Genomic DNA, 19,717 nt, shown 5'->3' on the forward strand with positions numbered 1-19,717 from the left:
GGATTGCTTCTATGACAAAAAATAACTCACAGGTGTCCCTGTACATTTGTTTGGGGGGTTTTGTAGCTCTTCTTCATGACTAATGAAGAAACTTCATCAGAGAGACTCCATTTCTGTTTACCTTTCCAGTACAGGAATGCTCAGCTGGGAAGTGATTTGGCCACATGAAAACTGTTACTGGCTTTAAGGTCAAGGGATGAAATGTAAAAATGTACATTTTTAGTAGAATGTACTAAAAAAAGTAGAAACTTTTCCATAATATCTGGAGTTTTCTAGGACTTTTTTTCTGGACTTTCTGGATCAAGAGCCTTCTCAGGAACACCTAGATTGAGACCTGTGCTATGATTTACTATACTGAGAATTTCTCAAAGAATTTTCTAGCACTTTCTTGGAATCAATTATCTAGATATTTTTTAGGAATTTCCCTGGCCTTTGCAGGTATTCCTGAATGTATAATCTTTCCAGGAATTCCTGGAGTGAGATCTTTTCTAGATTTTACTGAACCTACACCCTTTCTTGAGATCTTCTCACTTTGTATGTGATTCCTGCCTCTAGATCCTGAGGTAATTCCTGTGCTGTTCTAGAATTTTCCCTTCCTAGGAATTTCCCCAGTTTTTTAGGAAATCTTGGATTTAGGCTCTTTCCAGAAATTGCCTTCAAAAGTCCTTACAGGAGCTGCACAGTTCTTCACATCCCATATGCCCTGATTTTGCTTCAAGGTCTAGAAATAGTTGTTACCATTTTTTTCTGTCAGGATAAGCTGCTGTCATATGCAGAGTAGCTGTAGGCATTCTGTAAAAAAAAAAAAAAACCAAAAGTGCTTGAATTCCTGTTTTAAAACTAATTACCACAAAAGGGATTTTTTTGCCTCTCTCCTAAAATTCACCACAGTATCCATTCCTTCCAGGAGTGATGATAGAACAGTTTGTGAGGGTAGCATTCCTTCCTTTCTGCGACTCCTGTGTCCCTCTCACGAAGCTGCTTCCCCACAACTGCTTCAGAGCAGCATTTTTACCAGAATTTGGAAAGAATTGTAATTTAAACCTGCATCCTGTCAGAAATAGTCCTCCTTTCTGCAGTGCAGTCCCATCAGGCAGACCCTGGGCAGTGACTTAGGATCCTGGGAGTCTGTCCCTCTTCTGCCAGCGAGAGAAATTTGTGCCTCTGAGCAAAGCACATATTTCAAGTTACCTGACAGGAAGAAGAATGTATAACACTGAGGTGTTAATGCATAACAACACAGCATGTAATACATCCCTTGAGGTCAAGTCTCAGCAGTAGGAAAGTATCAGCATGCCAAATTTACAGACTAGAAAAATGACTCACATTGACCTTATTAGTTAATAAATGAACTCGTCGTAGGTAATCCATGCAAAGGCAAGTTATAAAATGTTTACTTTTCTCCTTCTGCCAAACCCTTGGAGCCAAAATGTTAATTGGACTTGGAAAAAAATGTTTATATTTATCCCTTTAGGGCACTGGAGTTTTAAACTGGTGCATGGGTGTTGTCCTCAATCCCCAGTTAACTTTTGTGGCCTAAGTGAGAGTCAGTCCAGTCTGCCCAGAATGGGTTGTTGCAGAGGAGATTATATTTTTCTGAGCAGGAGAACAATGCTCAGGACACAGGGACAGTGTGGTGGTGTCTGATCAATGCAATGTGTCAGAGCTACCTGAAAAGTTTTCATTTTGATGGCTTTCTTTTAGCACAAAAAAGGTGAAAATTGATAAATATGTGCATAAGTCTCTTACCAAGCAAGGTGTGATCTACAGATACATGTGTTCTGCACCAGGAGGTGCTGGTCCCTTATAATTCCAGCAAGAAAGGCACTAAGCTTCTCAAAAGTATCCTTAAAATTGTATTTATTACAGTTAACACTATAAGAAAAGAGTAGTATAGATACTCTTATTAAAGATTATCTATAAACCTCTCTTAAAATGAGACCTGAAGTGGGTTTGAACCTGTGTGGACCATAATGATAAAGGCTCCCACATCCACACTGCTGGTGTTTGAGAAATGTCACAGCACTTAAAGGTTTCATGTGCCTGATGGAATGAGTTCTGTTGGCTTTTATCTTGACAATCACTAAATGTACTTTGTACCTACTGACAGTAGAATTGTCAGTGGATGATCATCAGCTGAGCTAAGGTGCTTTTTCTCTGCCCAAAACAGACCAAAGCCTGACTTATGCCACCTTAAAGTCCTTGAAGGAAAAAAATGATACACTTGGGACACTGCTGGATGGAGCAATGGCACCACCTGTCTTTGGGACTCTGGTAGTCAAATAACAGCTTACTCAACTTTAGCACCAGCTGGTCGTGTTCAACACACCTGACACTTCCCAAAGCCACCGTTCAACTTCGATTTCAGGAAGAAAATTCCTGATATTGAGGTGTGTCATGCTGCAGAAATGCAAGTAAAATAACCTGCATTAATCACTACAGAGGGTTAAAATGCAACTGCAAGACAGAATGCTGTAAAAATACTCAGCAAAGGAAGAATTAGATAATTGAGTGATCTGCAGCTTGAGTATAAGGGATTCAGTAACAAAGTTAGAAGGTTGTAGTTTCTCCGTTCCTTTCCTTCCTTCCTTTTCATGTCACTTTGTTTTACATCACTTCAGGAAAACCAGCCAAAGCCCCCATTGCTGTACCACCACTGAAACGAAGCAGGTGTGGAACCATTTGTTATTTTGACACTCTTGGAATAGAACTGTATTTTTGGAAATGATAGCAGAGAGAACAGTCCACATGAGACAGTTGTTAAAAGCTTCACACTGCTGTGAGTTCAGTTTATGACCTGAGCATCTTCCAATCACTGTTGAACTTACCTTGCTACCCACTAAGCAGGAGTCATTCTTCTTGGTTAATTCTGATAATAAAAATACCTATTGGAAGCCCTGTAGGATGAGAAATAACCACTGAGGCGCTGTAGGAATGAGGGAGTCAGCTGCCTGTGTAAAACACCCTTTGGAAACTACAAAATGCCTCTTTCATAATCGTTGCACAACATTAAGAGCCAAAAAGCAGCATTTGAGAAGAGCTTGAACTGCAAAACCGGCATGACAAGTTAGAGAAGCCACTTTTTTGTGCCTCCCAGTGTAAAGCTACATTGAATGAGTGTTATGTCAAGAGATTTACGACAATCAGAAACATGAAGAATTTAAAATTAAGAACTAAATGACACTGGCTTTGTGATGCTTGTAAATGACGTTACTCAGGCCGGCTGGCTTCCATCAAAACTGCACTTCATTTGGTCAAATTGCCAACACATTTCTTTTCACAGCTTCTTTCAAGCCAGCTCTAATTATAACTTTAAAATAGCATCTTTACTGGCAAAAAAACCCCACAAACAAACAAATCTTCAGACAAGACATGTGAAAGCAATCTATTTCCCTTAGCTCAGATATCTTATTTAATTTTTTTATATATATCTTTTTCCCCAAGAAAAGCACATGTTTGCTGAAGTAGGTGTTTCAAACAGGTGCTTCATCTGACTGAATTTTTTGCAACTTCTTTGGCTAGATTAAGATGTAAAAATTACAGTGCATAAAGAAAAATAGTTGGTTTTTTTATTCCCATTTTATCATCTAGTGTTTTCTCTTTTACTTGTTGCAAGCAGGCAATATCTAGCAGCAAACTGGAAATTAAGATTCTAGAACTCTCATTCTTGCTTTACATGAGCTGTTCGGACATGTCCTGAAATAAATAAAACTAAAAGGCCAAGCAAAACCTACCTGCCCATATATTATAAAGGGGGGAAATATTAAAATTGGATAGGCCTCTACTCTTTTTGATGTGGATTTTTTAACCAAACACTAATGGTGTTGGGAATTTCATATTGCAATTAACTGCTGCTGATCAGTCCAGCTGTTTTACTCAGCTCTGCAGTATCTGCTGTAACATCACTTTGCTTGCAAGTGTTGAACTTTTCATCTTCAAAGCTAGCGCAGATGATTTCCATAACTTTCCATTTGTGAAAATAATTTTTGGGATGGAGCTTTTCTAATGGCTGCATTTACATCTGCCCAGTACCTGGAACTGGGGGGTTTGCTGTGAGTTGCACTTCTGTTCACTCTCAGGCATGAGGTGGTTGTGAACACCAGAGCAATAAAAACTCTGCTTAGAATGTTGTGGCTCAGTAGTTTCATGTCTGAAACTGTATCAGTGGACTGACATGAAGCTGTCAGAGGATATGATGGTGTCTGTAGAAACACAAGGGACACATAAAAAAGAAGGGTTATAATGACATTGAGAAAGCAACTTCAAATAAAACCCTGAGCAGACACTTTATTTCTCTTTTGATACCAGTATATGATGTTGCCTTTTTATAAGATCCCTACTTAATTTTTTTCTTTTGGCAGTAATAAAATAATAGAGATGGGAATAATCTGATGGAAACTGAAGTAAAGACCTGCAGAATTTTCTATCCATCACAAATGTACAGTAAGGGAGTTCATACATTAACTACACCTCTGTGCTCCTGGTCTGTCACATTAAGTATCTTTGGCATTTCAGTTTGTAGGTTTATATGTGAAATATAATTTTTTAAATTATGCATTAATTATGAATTTCAATTAAGGCTAATCAGGCAACTTCTAAAAATAATTATTTCTGATTGCATTAAGATTTGTATCACAGAAATTTTCAGTCAGATGAGTATGAACTACATTGACTAAGGCTAAAGTGATGGAAATTTTACAGGCTCTTGGCAACCTTTTACTGTGCATAAAATAAGAGAGACATCTGTAAACAAAGCTTTAAAAACACTCCAGATAATGCCATAAGAAATGGTCTCCAGCGTGATGATGAGGATTCTTGAAATGTCCTGAACTGAGTATTAAAATTTCTTAAAGGCAAATGAAAAGTAACTGGTGTTGGTTCCATTGTTTTCTGGGAAAGCTGTTAAAAAAGAAATTGTCAGGTAATACTGATGCACTCTGTCTAATGCTTTTAAAACTGTGATATTTGGCCCAGTGTTGTGAGAATCCTTCAGTGGGGCACAGGACAAAGGGGCAGATATCATAGAATCACAGAATGGTTTGGGTTGGAAGTGACCTTAAAGATCATCCAGTTCCACCCCCCTGCCATGGGCAGGGACACCTTCCACTAGCCCGGGTTGCTCCAAGCCCCGTCCAACCTGGCCTTGGACACTTCCAGGGATGGGGCAGCCACAGCTTCTCTGGGCAACCTGTGCCAACCTGTGCCACCCTCATGGGGAAGAATTCCTTCCCAATATCCCATCTAATCCTGCCCTCTGGCATGGGAAAGCCATTTCCCCTTGTCCTGTCACTCCAGGCCTTTGTCCAAAGTCCCTCTCCAGCTTTCTTGGAGCCGCTTTAGGCACTGGAAAGCTCCTTTAAGGTCTCCCCAGAGCCCTTTTTTCTCGAGGCTGAACAGCCCCAGATCCCTCAGCTTGTCTCCACAGTGGCTTTCCCGTCCTGTCCTGGCTTTGTCACTGAGCTGGGACAAGTCTCTTTGATCAGGGACACACAAACAAGTCACTTCAGGGCAAACTGTTGGGTGAACTTGAAATTCCTCAGCTTCCCAGCAGCGCTGCCAAACAGACATTCTTACCCCAGGACAAGGAGATAATCCACCTCCCATTCACCTCCTGAGGTAAGACAAGAATTTACCCCTTTTTGAAATACTGCTTGTTAGGATAAGGATGTGCATGTATCTATCTCTCGTGGAATAACTGGAGCTCTTCAAGATAACACCCTTGCTTGCCCTGCAGAAACATCTTTTGTGTGTTCCAGTCCTCTAAATCATTTTTGTGGGCATAAAGAAGAAATAATGGTTTTGTTGGTTCTGTTCAGTAGGGGTAGAAAACCTCCAGATAACAGTGGAAGAGGTGTAATAATCCCTTTTTTACATATAAGATATAAATGATTTGACAAAGTATTAGGAATCAGAACAGCATGCTAGGCTGGCTTGTTTCTAGTCTTGATTTGTAATAACTGAAGCTGTGGGAATAACTTTTTTTCTGGTTCCTTAGTTGAATGGGAAGATCAGAAATCAAAAGTACATTGCTTCCAGTTCACTTAAAGGCCCTTATAGTTTTTCCATAAATTGCTGTGCAAATTAACTTCTGAAGGTAATACAGTTTCAATATCACTTTAAAAAATGTTTTTTCACTTACATAATTTCCTCAAATGAATGCAGATTCTTCAATAATTCAGTGAACCTAACTTCATTTATTTCATTCTATTCTATTTCAGGAGGTGAAGATTAGTCCTTTTGGCTGAAAGCTGGTGTTGAGTTGATGTAGCTGTGTCATGGAACTGCACCTTCAGTTTCTCCATTGCAGAGAAAAAAATGCATTATTGAAAATCTGAGATTCCTTTTATGAAGCTTATGTGTAGACTGAATGTTTTTTGCTCATTCTAACCCAAACACAGACTCTATTTAAGGGTAAGAAATTACAGATGTAAACTAATACCTAAGCAGTTGGGGTTCACCTCTTTGTGTGTCCTCATTGATATTTGCTTTATTCGTGTTCTCAGAGAGCCTGTGTTGGTTTGGTGCTGCCATTTGGGTGAATTCCTGGAGAAAATGTCAATGGAAGATCCTAGAAGTCACACCTTTTATATCAAGGGGAAAGGATGGCTGGAATCCATTGCCCCTCAGTGCCCCTGGCCTTGAGCCTGGCAGGTCTGAGGGTCAGTAAGAGCAGGACCATTCCCATGTCTTCTCCATGGAAAGGAATAGATCCTTTGAGCACAAATTCCATGCCTGGCACTTTCAAAATTTGCTGCTACATTAAAATAACCTTCTGCACTGAGTACACATTATGCAGGTATGTAAATGAAGATAAAATGGAAAGTAAAGTAACCTGGTAATGTTTGGATGCCACAGAAATTTATGGGCTGCACAGTCTCACCAGAAGTGTGTTATCTTTTCCTCTGGGCAAAATAATGTGTTTAAGCTTCTAATAATTTTTAATCCCTTCAGTCTACACAGCAAGGGAGGTGAACATGTTTTCAGCTGTTAACCCGCTCAGATTTCATGTTACACCTGACCACTGATTGCTTGGCAAAAGGAGCATCTGTAACATGTCTTAGCCTGCTGGGTCTGTACAACTTTCTCCTTCTTCCCTGCCTTTTCCAGGGAAAAGAAGGTTACATTGGAGAGGAGACCAGTGGAAGAGCCTGGTCTGTTTTCTCAACTGATTTTAATTGGGGTTTGTTTTTTTTTTTTTGCAAAAGGGAGGAGTCACCGAGCAGAAAATCAGTCAGTGGAAACTTCTGAGACATTTCTAAAAGCATAAATCTTCCTTGATTGCCTGGCTTGGTTTTAAAGACATGTAAATTTTCAGCTTATCCAGGCATCTTACAGAAAACCGAGTTCCTGAAGTTTCTTTTTCCTCCCAATGTTTTCATCCACAATGTAGATTTAGTACCATCCTTCAAGAGCATGGTGGAAAAACAGGGGTTTTGTTGTTTGTGCTCATTCTAGTGGAGTAACAAAGAAACCAATTTCACCTGTGCAGGCAGAAGTGAATTTTGCAATCCAAAGCCTGAGGGCACCACTAATTGCCCCTGGAGGGTGGGGCTGGCTGGGGCAGCAGGACTAAATTGGGCTGCTGAAAGAAAATGAGGAGAAAAAGGGGGCTGCTTCTCTTTCTTTCTCCCTCCCATCTCCAGTCACTGCCCCCCATGCACTCAGACGCCTCTTCAGTGACCAAAGCTGTCCTCCAGGTGTGCAGGAATCTGGTGCAATGAAGTGGGGCACAGTCCCTTCCCAGGGCTGTTTTGGTGTCAGCAGTGTGCTGTCTTAGCAGATACCACTGACAGCCATTCCTGCCAGGAGCGTTGTGCCTACATGGTACGAGATGAGGAGCTGGCAAAGCCAGGGCAGGAAAACAAACTGGCAGGGAGAGGTTTTGCTGGAGCCTGCCATGGCAAGGCTGCTTCTGATTCTCAAGGCAGGGAGGGGGAGAACAAGTAGTTGCTTAATAATGCAGTTTTACAGCAGTGATTCCACACCAAGGTGGGAATTTTTTCACAGTATAAAGGGTTTGGGATGATCCTTGTGAAAACAGAAGTATGGGTGCCATCATTTCATCTAAGTGCTTCACCAAAAGCTAAAAGATTTGGAATCTTAAATTGAAGGCAGGGTTGGGATTATTTGTCACTGGGATTTTAAAGGAGGATCCATCCCACTGCTTTTTAACTGCAGCGTGAGTGTGACCAGCTGCATTTCATCCTGGTGATTTGGTCCAAGTGGCACCTGGATCCAGCAATTAAGACTTCATTCCATGCCCCTGGGCACATGATACGTGTGTAAGGAAAAGAGAGGAGGAGGAAATGAAACGAGTGTCCTGCAAAGAGAGCTTGAAAATATGGTGAAAAGGAACTCTGGAAAGATCTGATGAAAAGCCTAAGACAAATAACTACCTGAGAGAGCTGGTGGCTCTGCTGACAGGAGGGCCTGGGTAGAGCAGGGCTTTTCCTGGGATGGCCTGGAGCCTGCCATCAGATATTCCCTTACAGCTCTGCTTCGGGGGAAGTTGATGTGAGGGCCAACTAAACTGCACACAGAGCTTGGAAAAGACTTTGAGGTACAGTAATTTTTTTAATACATTTTTGCTTTGCTGTGGTTGGTGTTTTTGCTCCTGTCTTTTGATTATGTGCATGATTAAGCACCTAAATGCTTGTTGCCTTTGTGGGATTTTTTTTTGTTCCATTTGAAGTTTATTTTGTTTGTTTGGTTTGGTTTCCATTTGTGCCAAGTGAAAATTAATACTTGTACGCTTGTAAATAACTCAGTTAAGATTTAAAACCAAAAAATGGAAGGGTTTTGTATCTAAGTCCAGCTCCTTTAGGAAACCTTGGGTTTATGTTATAAATTCCCAGTGCTTTCTTGTAATTTGGAAGTTCAATACAATCAAGTTGACTGTCCAGAAATCTTCCAATTATAACTTACAGTTATTGTTAAAAGATATATCTTTGCAGAAGAAACTGGTAATTGCTGTTAAATTTAAAAGAAAAAAATGGGATGAACTATGTAGTTTGGTTTTTTGTTTTAATCCAGCCTTATTATATTTGTTCCTGTCTACATTTTCAAGTCTTCCTTGCTGTGCCTGAAAGAGTAACAGGAGCAGAAATTATGCCTAAATTAGATTGTCTTTCTAGGGCAACTAATAAGTAAATCTCCTGCAGCCTGTGCTGTTTATAGGCATTGGAAGTAATTGTTAGGTTTGGAAGAAATACACTAATTTTGAAAATGTTTGTAAATGTCTCAGACGTAATGGAGATTAAAGCCAGCAAGAGGTTATTGCCCTAGACAACATAACCCTGGCATTTCATTTAGCTCCACAAACTGTTTAGATGATTGTCTGAGGAAGGCTTCTGTTCATCACTTTTAATTTGATTTCACTGTAACAGAAAACTGGCATTTTAGATGGCTTTGCAGATTGCTATTGGTGAGGTTATGAACTTGGTTACCACCCTTATCTTAAAGGGGAATTTTTTAGAAGAAATGTTTATCAGTGTTCTTCCTTCCCTTGGTGTCCAGAACTACTTGATATAGGTGGAATTTTTCCTTCTTTGTATTTTTCCCGAAGTCAGATCTTCTGGTTTGTTCCATGAGCTTTCTTTACTCAACTGGTGGTCTGACTGTTCACAGTTCTCGTCTGTCTCTATCTGTTCTTCTCAAAACAATAAAATTCTCACTGCAAAAAAGTTTCTATTTGAAGTGGGATGGCAGCATTCCTCTCCACTGTCTGTTCTCTGTGTTCCAGCATGGCTTGCCTCTGGCTGGAGTTCTTGCATGTCTCCAAGGATATTACTAATCCACTTTGGAAAAGAACGGAAAATCTGTTTTACAACCGTTTTAAGTCTTTTAAACTGATTTTGTTCCAAAATGAGTCCAGTCCTTCCAAATTTAAATTCTTGTCTTGAAAGAAAATATTTTTGTTTTCCACTCTGATAGGAAGAAACTACAAATAAAAATCCCTATCAAGATTAACAGTGATGTTCTTAATTAGTTTTGAATGAAATAAGATTCTTTTTTTTCTTGCACAGTACTGGAATTAGTAGCAGGATTATTTTTCCCCACTTGGAAAAGAGAGATAAGTCAGTAACATTTTGTCTAGTACTTTAAATTTAGCAAAATTACAGTAAGTACTAAAGAATCGGTCCAAGTGGGTTATTTAACCTTGGTCTGGTTACCCAACCCTTTTGTAATTTATTATGCAGTTATATACTTGCACTGTTATTCTACTTCCTTCCAGCCCAGTCTAAGCCAACTTTATTGCATCTCTTTTGAAAGCACATTTTTTGTATGTGTTCCAGTGTGACTACAATTTTTAGCTTTTTTTTTCTGTTTGGTTGAGGAACATTTTTTTTTTCTTCTTTTTCCCTTTTTTTTTTTTTTTCTGGCTATGAAAACCTTGTAGATTGGATCTTAACCCTGAAGGAAAATACTCCAGATCCATCCTCCCAACTTCACCTGTCACTGGTTCTGCTTTATCTTAGAAATAAATGCCTTGGAGGATGAAAATACATCAAAATAATTCTTGAATGGTGAAGGTGCAGTAATCTGTACTGGCTAATGATCCACCCCCCAGCGTGTGGTAGGAATCTGCTCTTTCCCTTTCAGTCTTGGAACATTGAACTCACTTTACTTTGGGGCAATTGCTGCACATTCTTTTATTTAAATGCACATATATATGAGTGCACTGACAAGTATTTGTTTCATAATATCAGTACTTAATTTTTTTCAAAAGAATGTTCCCTCCTCACCTTTTGGTAGAGATAGAGATCTCTTTATTTACAGTACCTTCTATTGATTGGTGTTAATTACTTTTTGAAATTATTCCCATGAATCCCTGAGGTCTAGATTTCTGCAAAGTCTAGTCCAGCAGACTCTGGGCTTTCTCATTCCTCCCTTACATGCACAAGTTCTTAGATGTTCTTCCCTCTAAGTCTAGATAGGGAATAAAATAGGAAAAGATTCCCATGAGTTGATATGAGGCTGGATTTCTTCTGCATGAATGAGGAAGTGGAGCCTGAGCTACTGGAATGCTGGAGTCACTGGAGTTCACCCGGGTTTCACCATGGCAAGGCTTTCTCTGTGTCTTCAGGGAACGCTTTGCATGTTACATCCCAGTACATGTTCTGCAACGTTCACTCTTTGGAGCTGAGTCTGGACACGCTGGCTGTCCCTAATTAAAGTAATCTAGGAAATTTAAGCAGCTGAGCTTAAAAGTTAGCCTTGAATGTGGATGTTGTATACAGATAATAAATCTCTTGTAATAGTTATTTAGATACTTGCCAAGAGTGATGCTGTCTGAAAGTGTTTGAACAACATATTCTCTCAAGACCATAGAATTTCTTTTCCCCAAATGGAAACTATTGCACATACTCTTCCATAAAGCAAATTTCTATCTCTTGTCACTCCTTCATCTCTCTTCAGAAGGGACATAAGATGGCAATCGTTCTGCAGAATGGTCAGCATGTGGGGTAAAGAAAAATAACCCTTGCCTACATAAGAGAGAACAATTAGTTTTCTCTTTGTGAGACAACAGTGATAGTTCTGTCCTTTTTCCTTGAGTGGCAGAAGGTGACAGTGAAAGTGCAGTATTGTTCTAGTAATAATGGAACTTTTTTTAGCCCAGGAGGTAAGGAGAGCTATGTGTAACACGAATATTTTTTTCAGGAGAAACAGAGAGAACTTTTGGTTTTTTCTTATCTTTATTACCATATGTATTTCGGGGAAAGACTAGGGAAAATTCTGATGTATAGCTGCAGTCCAAGTTGTATTTGGTTTTTGGATTAAATATCTAATTTACCATACAAAAAATATTAAGGATTTGAGTTTCACAGGAAAGAAAAAGAAATGCTGTGGTTTTCAGATCAGAGCATTCGCTAGGTGACAAAAAGGCACCTGAAAAACACAATGGAAATGTCATATTTAGAAAGTGCCTTGCCCTGTTGTTGATGAACCCTGTGGTTTCAGTCCCTTGTTCCTTCAGTGACCATCCAAGAAAAATTAATTGATGCCCACTGACAAGTTCTATTCGTGTAACCTTCGTATTTTTACCTTGAACTGCTCACAAACTATTTTAATGTTATTTAACTCATCCTTATTATTCTCTTTTGGTGGTGATAGGAACCTTTAGTCTCTTCTCTGTAATACTTACTGAGACAAGTACACAGCCAGCAGTAACAGATAATGATAACAGAGAAAATAGTCTAAAATCTTTGGTAAAAAAAAAAAAGGCAGTAACAGCATTATTTTTTCCACTCTTGAATGTGCTATATTCTACAATACAGAAAGCAATTAATATTTCACAACAGTGTGAAATTGTATCATGCAGGTGTCATCAAATGCTATAATTAAACCTCAGCAGAGTAGTTCAAACATGCTGTTACTGGTGTGACCAGTTAGTGCTGAGAGAGGCTGACTGGGGAGCCCGTAGGCAACTGGGGTTAAAAGACCAATGTCAGCAGCATCTTAACTGGCTGGGAAAAGGCTTTGTGCCCAACATGCTGCTTCTTGTGCTTTAATAACCACTCATCGCTTGAGACTTCTCCTTTTGACAACCAAGTGTGTGTAAAGGTGATAAAAATATGAACTCTGAGTAACGAACTTCAGCCACTTTGGGAGGCTTCTCCTCATGTTTGAAGAGACTGTTTATACAGTAATAGCCAGGTCATGTGAGTTCCAGAGGAATGGTGTGGACCCCTTGTGCAGGAGCCTTGGGTTTATAAGAAATAGTTTGACTTTCATTTCGCTCTGGTTGGGAGTATCCAAGAACAGTTATTCTAGAAAGTCAGAGAACCAATTCAGAAGATTAAAAACCCAGATAAGACAAAACTCAGCTTTATCAGAATCTGTCTTACCTTAACATCAGTGGCAACATTTGTGTATGAAGAGAGTGTGTGCAATTGCTGGGCTGTGATTGTGGACTTTGGGTACAGGAGACAGGCAAAGATAATACTGGAACACCTAAGATTCAAATGATATTGGATATCAGGGACTCACCTTAAGAATTGCTCAACCATCAGCCCTAGACATGAAGGATTGACCTCTACTCTCTAAAGACTTACTTGATTTTAATTTTATTGTACACAGTCTTCCAGGATGACCCTTTAAATCAAGTCTTAGTAATTTGGCTAGAGAGTGGGAAAACAAAAGCAAAGAAACATCCTCAAAACAAAACAAAATCTCCAAATTAAGTGGCTGCTGGATAGAGCATGGTAAACCAAAAAAGATTGCTTCTAAATTGGCAAGGGAATTTATATGTTATGCCAGATATTTGTGTCTGCTCTGGTGAGATGAGTTATGATTAGGAGAGTGGAAGATGAGAGCCTTAGGACAGAATATGGAGAGCAAGGCAGCTGGGAATTTTGCAGGACTTTGGTTCCAGGTGGAAGGTGTTGTCTCTAAAAGGCAAGTGAAGACTCACAGGTGAGGGAGGAAGCACATTTTGGGAGAGCATTGCAGAATTAGAGACCAGGTTCAAGGTGGCCCCTGGGAAGTTATTCTGAGCCTCTGCAGAATTGCTGTTCCTTTGTGTGACAAAATGCCATCACCTCTTTTGTGACACCAGGAGGAAATCCTTCCTGCATGTAAGTAACGATTGGCTTTAGGTCTGAAATGTGTGAATGCATCAGTGTTGTTTCTTTGGGAAATACCTGGGCCGATTGAGCTCTCACTGGAGATCCAGTTCAGGGAGAGCTGATGTGAAACTGCAAAAATATTGTGGTGGAAGAGCTGGAATCAAAGCTACTTGTGATACAGCACCATTTGGATTATGGTATTTTAAGCAGGTAGCTTGGAGATGTTGAAATCAAATACTTGGATTTTATTTGAAAAATAAATGGCTTGGTAAAGCAAAAATTGTACCAATTGCAGTGCGCTTTCACTAATGATCAGTTGTGTATCTGTCAGAAACTTGATTGTCTTACTGGGTGTTAAAAATCATAGATTTTCAATATTTGTGACTTCTTGGCCAGAATACTGTGAATATTCCATAATCCTGTTTCTGAAATGGAAATGAAGGAGCCAATAACCCACATTAAGTGATGGCCCACAGGACCTGCTGGTTCCTGCTGGGCAGTTCAAGGGCTGATAAAGGTGCTAGGCCTGGCACCTTTAGGATGAGGTGGGGATGTTGGGATTTTGTGCTCCCTGATAAACACTTACCCTACCTTTAAGAGGACTTCGTGGAATGTCCTTATCTTTTCTGGAGCACTCAAATCTGTCAGAATTGGGACCAGCACATGCAGTTCCTTGGATTCAGAGCAATTGACTGTCCAGTTTTATTCTGGAAATACAGGTACTATTTAAAATACTTTTTTTTTAAGCTGTAGTTCTCAGCTGGATTTTTTTACTTGAATGTGTGTCAGAGATGATGCTGCTGGTGTAGATTTTTTTTTTTTTTCATAATGGACTTTACAAATTTATTCAGCATTCCTGGCTACTAAGATAGTATAGTGCTTCTGAAGCTAATGGGATTTCATCAAGGCACCAACCAACCAATGCTACCTTCTAGTGCTTCTTATTCTCAAGAGAAAATAAGAGACAAAACATTGATCTTCTGGGACAAGTGCAAAAATATTGCTAAATAGATCCCAGCAGAACTTACTTTTATGTTGTGGCAGCAGCCTGGTGCACAACTTACTGTGATTACTGAAGCTTCACAAGAACAGTGTGTGCTCTTACCTGTTTTATTAATTATGATGTTTTCCAGCTGCTGCTTTTGACTTGTTTAAGATATCTGCTCCATCATCTGCAACACTGCTCCTTTTTATAAAGTAACAAAAGCCTATGAGCTGTTCTTTGGACGAGGTTTAGCCATGTTACATGTGTAGCTGACAGGCCAAGACCTCAGCCTGGGATACATCAATAATCATCTTTTCCGTGCATCACTTTCTCATAAATCCTATCCTTGTGTAAGTACACGTTTCATTTGGGACAATTATCTTCATAAGTAACATTGGTTTCACAGGATCTAAAGGAGCAAACAGGTTTTTTGGGTTCAGGTCCCATAGAACTGAAATATGGGGGGTCAACTTTAAATCATGAAATTAAACAACTGTTTTCCATTTACGTTGCTGTATACAACTGAGTCATGGGTAGTTAATGATTCTGGAAAAATCACAGTACAACAGTATTTTGGCTCTGCAAATGTAATTATGTAGGTGTAATATGTTGTGGGGTTTTTTTCCTCATTCTTGCCATGAATGTTAGTGTGTGTTAAGCTTTGGGCTAGGCTGCTGGCTTTGTATTTGATTGGTTCGTGCTTTCTTTACAATAATACATAATTCAGTATTTACGAAGGTTTCATGTGCTATGGCATCTTTCCACACTCCAAGCTTCACTTGTGGTAGTTGTTAAGGATAAAATATAATTGTACAGTAAACTAATTGTGATTTGAGACAGAAATGCTGCTAGGAAAGAAGTGCCAACATCCACTGACCCATCCAATCTCTCTTCCCTCTTAAAACTGAGGCATGAGAAACCAAAGGCCAAACTGTCCCCATGCCAGTTGCATTACAGGCTGACAAAATATTTAGAAAAAGTGGTTCCTAAGTAAATACACACGCTGGGAAATCAGATGAACGTTTGATGGATCTGATAATGAATAAAAATGAAGGCCCCAAATTGCTGGGGGCAGCCAAGCGACCCTCGGGTCAAACCAGCTGCAGCACGACTGGAGACACGGATTGGAATTGTCTGGTGGCTTTTCCCCACACACACCTTTGAACCGCTCAAGCTGCTGGGGCCATTTGTCCATTCCTTGTAAATCCAACTTTGCTGTGTATTTTCTGCTGTTATCACTCATGGCAAAGGAACTCTTCTTGATTCTACCTTAATATTGCTTCGCCTTTTAGAGCTTTTACACTTGTCCCTTAGCAATGAGTGAAGATGGCAAATATCCTGTTTTCTCACATCTCCTTTGTGAGGTGATTTTTTTTTTTTCCATATGCACAGAGAAATAAAGCAACAAACCAGCTTCAAAAAGGAAGTTTATCTATGTTGCATCTTATTCAAGTGTTCTTGTTGCCATCAATGTAAGAATTTCCAAGCTCATTTTCTCCACTGGTAAAATGCCATTCACTTTCCTCTGGGGACATGAAGATGAATGACAGAAGTGAATCAGAGGAGGTAGAGATGAGAAATAGCATTAAAACCAGTAAAGCAATGGCAGTATGTGGCTAGAATTATCTTGGGTTTAATGCTGTGACTCAGTCATAAAATGTAAGTTGACTATTGCCCTCCCTCTAGAACTGAGGACAAAGATCAAAGGAGACCCCCTACATGTACACAGAGAAGCCCAGAGGGCTTGCAGGGTATTGCCAAGGTGAATCCTCCAGGGAGTAATGAAGTTGGAATTGCTTTAGCCACAGTTGAAAGGTTAATGCTCTTGTGATTAATGATATGACAGCATATAAATTACTCTGCTTACTTCTCAGTGTTGGGTGTTCTGTTGTCTAAATTGGCCAACCAGCGCAATTTCTTTTTGTTTACTGACAAATGCAGAACTGTCTGGATCTCTGTCAGTGCTTAGGCCTGGCCTTGGTGTGTGTTTAAAGAAAAACAAAACACCAAACACACAAAAAACCCAAACAAACAAAACCAACCCACAAATTACAGAACTGGGGAATGAAAAGCAGGAAAATACTAATGTCTTACCTAATTTTGAAAGGGTAAAGTTTAATTTAGTGGGATATGCACAGGGTAATCTCTGTTAAAGGAAGAACAGTTAAAGGCAATGAAGTTGCTTTGTAAAACTCAGAATTTATTTGCTAAAGTTGCATTCTAAGATCTGGAAGCTCTTATCTGTTATTTCTCTAGCAGATTACCAATTCTGTGTGTTAGACCTTGTGCCTGTAGAACTGATTTTCCTTGTTCTGGTGGCACTTACCCAGTTTGCAGCCCAAATCTCAACAGGGTGAACACGGCAGGGAATTACTCCCAAACCAGCAGGACTAGCACAGACCAGTGTCTTGTTGAGTTTTACTCCATTTCTACACTGTCTGTCTGCATTATTGGCATTACCCAGATCTCTGGCCTCTCATTATCAAATGCTTTTCACTTCGTTGACCAAAACCCCTCCTGTTTCCTTTGCTCACCGGCAAAGCATCCCCACTGTATCCACAAATCCCTCTGAGTTCCCAAAGCAGCAGGTGGCAATAAGCATTAGCTGCTCTGCTTCATTCCACTCTGACCTGAACATACTGAAGTGTTCTCCTTCACACAAAGACCACACCAATTTCTGGCACCTATGCTCAAAAATTGGTTTCTGCAAACGATTAGAAACAAATTTAAAAAAAAAAAAGCTTTACCACCAATCTTTAAGTTGACCATAAAATCCAGTGTTGGTTGTGGGTGGTACATATGGACAGCAGGATTGGGTACACTTTTTGGAAGAGCTGCCTCAATTTTATTTGATTCTTTACAACAGTGGCTGGCAATGAGCTCAGAATGTTATCAGTGTTGTGGTTGTTTTGAGTTCACAAGGAGGTGTTTCACCATTTGCCTTCCCTGTGTTCCATCTCCAGCTCTGAGATTCCCTGCTATGTCCTTTACCATTACAGGTTTATTCCCTTCATTACTTCCATAAAGGAATATCCCCAATTTGTTTGGACTGCCAGGAGGGTTGTGCAAACTGATGAGGCATCTGAGAGATGGCAGTGGTTTTGTGAAGTGCATTTCACTGTGGCTTTGTCTGCTGTTCTTTGTTTCCATCTGGGCAGTAAGAAAGGAATAAACTGATACTAAAGTTTAGAATAAGTGACTCTCTCAAAGCATGGGACACTCAGCTGTGTTTATATAGCGTGGAGAAAAGTTATCTGGAATAGTTTATCTGCCAAGCTAAGCTAAAAGGTTTTTTTTTAATAGGAGTTCTTGTTTTGCTTTAGTGTTTTGGTGCTGATGAGTGATACAGAAAGTTTCCATTAATATGTATGTGCAGCACCATAATGCTGAATTACCCTGGTACTGTCATGTCCCAGAATGAAGAAACATTTGTATTAACAGTGCTTTTAGCAGTTTTTTTTGGCACAGTAACCATCCAAATCTTACTAATTTCCTGTGTTACATACCAGCACTAACCCTTTAAGTTCTGATTACCTAACCATAGCTACTTACTTCATGCAGAGCGAACACTGTTAGTTTAGGAACCAAAGTGTAATAAAAACAAACCTGTTAAACTAATGACTTTTCTGTAGATTGGTCTCAGCAAGTCACTGACCTGATGAATATAAACATTTTAAATGGACTGATGAGTAAAGAGTTTGGCTTTTAGATGAGTTAAGAATTTGGAATCAGCAACACGTTAGGATGTTAATAAAGCAGTCTTCTGAATTTGTTATCAGAAAGTGAACTTGAGTAATTTTTAATTATGAAGTAATCTAACACACTGATGGCTTGTGCTTTCACATAACACCTTTGTCTATTTATGCATTGTGCCCTTTTGCCCTGGAAACTCAGATAAAAGGGTAATAAATGCTCTACAGGTTTTCCATGTGTGATTGCAATCAAATTTTTCTATTGTTAGTGCAAAAGAAAAGAGGGAGAGTTAATCCACAATACAATTTTCATCCCTGGTGCCTGCAATAGCTCTGTCCTCATTATAAGAAATGGAATATACCATTCTTTTTATGCCCAGATTATAAATCACTGCTTGCATATCCATCCTGGCAGACCCTTGTGCTGAAACAATGTTCTTACCTGTACATGGAACTGCAGGAACATCCTCCATCTCTAAAAAGACAATAAGCCACTGCTTTTTTTAAAAAATAGCATCTGTTATGTAAAGGAAAGGTTAAGAGGTGATCTGTCATTTCTCGTTCTTAAAATAGTCAAATGCACTGTGTTTTGAAAGACTTTTGGTGATTATTTACCTATAAAGAACTATGCTTGGGCAGTCTGAGGTCTCATGCAGCAAAGGGCTCCATGTTTTAATTGGCTCTCATGAGTTCTCTGAAATGTAAAAGCAGCAATGTTATGATTGTGTTTCAAGGATCTCTTGTATATATTTTTTTTATTTAAATCTAATCCCTCTTTAGAAATCACAGAACCCTAAAAACATTTAGGCTGGAAGGGATTTGTGGAGGTTATCCAGGCCTTGATCTTCCTACTCAAAGCAGGGCCATCTTTTAAGTTAAATCGGGTTACTTGGGACCATGTCCAGTCGTGTTTCAAAAATCTCCGAGGGTGGAGATTCCAGTCTCTCTGAGCAACTTTAATCAGTTTCATTCTGGTGGGTTTTTTTTTTCCATTTAGACAATCAAAATTTCCCTTATTGCAACCTTTATCGTGTCCTTTCACCATGGACCCCTAAAGAAGAATCCAGCTTCAGCTTCTCTGTATCCAGCCACTTTAGGCACTGAAGGTTGGTGGTTGCTCCTCAGCCTTGTTTTCCAGGCTGACCAAAGCCACTTCTTGGCCTTCTTACACCGTGTGCTCCAGTCCCCTCACTGTGTTAGTGGCCTCTGCTACACTGGTCTGTTCATCTTTGTCTTGCAGTGAGTGTTCCAAGACTGGACACGCTATTCCAGGACCAGATACAGCCTCCCTTGTGCCAAGCAGAGGGGAACAGTCATTTCCCATGAGTTGCTGCGACGTGTGTCGTGCTGCAGTTATCCTTTGCCACTGTGCCAGGGTTCACTGCTGTCTCCTGCTCCTCTGGGATCCAAAAATCCTCCTCAGAGCTGCTACTCAGTTCAGTTCCCAGCCTGTCCTTAAGTTCCTCTGGTTG

The 19,717-nt window shown here is 39.8% G+C and overlaps 1 long non-coding RNA gene across 3 annotated transcripts in view; it reads left to right on the plus strand.

Moving 5' to 3' along the window:
- The window catches only part of LOC126639281 (uncharacterized), a 122,603-nt gene that overhangs the window by 9,024 nt on the left and 93,862 nt on the right, over positions 1-19,717 (plus strand). For all 3 annotated transcript variants that reach the window (XR_007628769.1, XR_007628770.1, XR_007628771.1), the window contains 3 exons: positions 6,219-6,411; positions 6,504-6,796; positions 8,179-8,560. This is a non-coding gene — a long non-coding RNA (uncharacterized LOC126639281). The remainder of the gene's footprint in view (positions 1-6,218; positions 6,412-6,503; positions 6,797-8,178; positions 8,561-19,717) is intronic.

The sequence above is a fragment of the Myiozetetes cayanensis genome, unplaced genomic scaffold (genome assembly GCF_022539395.1).
Source record: "Myiozetetes cayanensis isolate MyiCay16 unplaced genomic scaffold, myiCay2020 scf19, whole genome shotgun sequence".
Classification (NCBI taxonomy): domain Eukaryota; kingdom Metazoa; phylum Chordata; class Aves; order Passeriformes; family Tyrannidae; genus Myiozetetes; species Myiozetetes cayanensis.